Source organism: Priapulus caudatus, unplaced genomic scaffold (assembly GCF_000485595.1).
Source record: "Priapulus caudatus unplaced genomic scaffold, Priapulus_caudatus-5.0.1 Scaffold1913, whole genome shotgun sequence".
Taxonomy (NCBI): Eukaryota; Metazoa; Priapulida; class Priapulimorpha; order Priapulimorphida; family Priapulidae; genus Priapulus; species Priapulus caudatus.
Genome location: NW_014578974.1, coordinates 24939 through 26536, shown reverse-complemented (window position 1 = coordinate 26536; position 1598 = coordinate 24939). Strand labels below are relative to the sequence as shown.

General features: G+C 53.3%; 1 protein-coding gene across 1 annotated transcript in view; it reads right to left on the bottom strand.

Annotated features, from left to right (window-relative positions):
• Positions 1–245, bottom strand: part of LOC106817895 (double C2-like domain-containing protein beta) — a 13372-nt gene extending 13127 nt beyond the window's left edge. The window contains 1 exon segment of the mRNA XM_014822605.1: positions 139–245. The gene's annotated coding sequence lies outside the window, so the exon portion shown is untranslated.
• Positions 246–1598: the final 1353 nt, after the last annotated feature.

Genomic DNA, 1598 nt, shown 5'->3' with positions numbered 1-1598 from the left:
ACGCACGCACGCACGCACGCACGCACGCACGCACGCACACTCGCACGCACACACACACACACTCCCACACACCCTCCCCCTCACACACACGCACACACCCCCTCCCCCTCACACACGCGCACACCCCCTCCCCCTCACCTTCCGAGCGTGAGCTGAACGAGTGTTCGCTGCCCGTGTCGTCTGCCGGCTGCGCGTCGGCGGGACTGCTGTCTCCCGTGTGCGTCCCTCCTCCTCCTGCTCCGTTAAACCGCTCCAGCACGGCGGCCGCTGTGGCGGCGGCGTGGGCGTCGTCGGTGGCGCCCCCGCCCATGCCGCGGTCGCCGTAGCCGGCCGGGTTTCGCGCCGCGTTGCCGCCGCTACTGCTGCCCATGCTGATCGTGTCGCTCTCTGTAAGCACGAGGAGACACTGCTGTAGACCAGGGCTTCTTAACCTGTGGTCCATGGACCCCTTTAGGGTCCGTGGATGGGCTTCAGGGGGTCCGTGAACCAGGGGCCCGTTGTCAGAAACAAAATTAGTCTTAACATTAGTCTTAACATTAAATTTTTCTCTTAGACCGTCGTCAGAAACGCTGCGAAATTACCTGAATGAAAAATCGTAGCAGATTTCCTCGTAACAATACGAAACAAAAGTGCTGTCGACGGTCTACGTCTACGAGAAAATGTTAGTGTTAAGACTAATGTTAAGACTAATTTTGTTTCTGACAACGGGGCCCTGGCGCATGCAAAACTGTGTGTTTATGTGCTTATGTGCATTTTTCTGAGGAGGGGTCCGTATAGCTTTCACCAGATTCTCAAAGGGGTCCATGACTCAAAAAAGGTTCAGAACCACTGCTGTAGCCACACCGCGTAACAGTGGAGACACCGCAACAATGTAGACACCGCAACAATGTAGACACCGCAACAATGTAGACACCGCAACAATGTAGACACCACAACAATGTAGACACCGCAACAATGTAGACACTGCAACATACTAGATACTGCAACAGTGTTGACACCGCAACAATGTAGACACTGCAACATACTAGATACTGCAACAATGTTGACACTGCAACATACTAGATACTGCAACAATGTTGACACTGCAACATACTAGATACTGCAACAATGTTGACACCGCGACACTGTTGACACCGCAACACTACCGACACCGCAACGCTCCATCTCGTGCAACATCAGACCCGACAAAGAACACCGCGCATCATTCCCCGACGCACTGCACACATCTAATAAGACACGCCGACTGCACGCCGACTGTACAACAAACACACACACAGCAAGCCGCAACACGAGGTGTAGAACAGAAATCATCATATCGCACACTCCGAAGTCTCCCGACATCACGGATATGTTGTTATCACATCCCACACAGCGGACAAGGAATTCAGCATCTCGAATACAGCAGCAAGGAATTCATAATCGTATCCAGCCAGCGCATAATAATAATAACCCGTTAGCAGACGACACGTACGCCATCCATAGCTGCGCTGAGGCTGAGCTGTGAAGCAATCTCCTGCATCTAACTAGCAATTACCCGCTGACTCACATAGCAGCAGCAGCACCAGCAGCAGCAGCGGCAGCAGTAGCAGCAGCAGCAC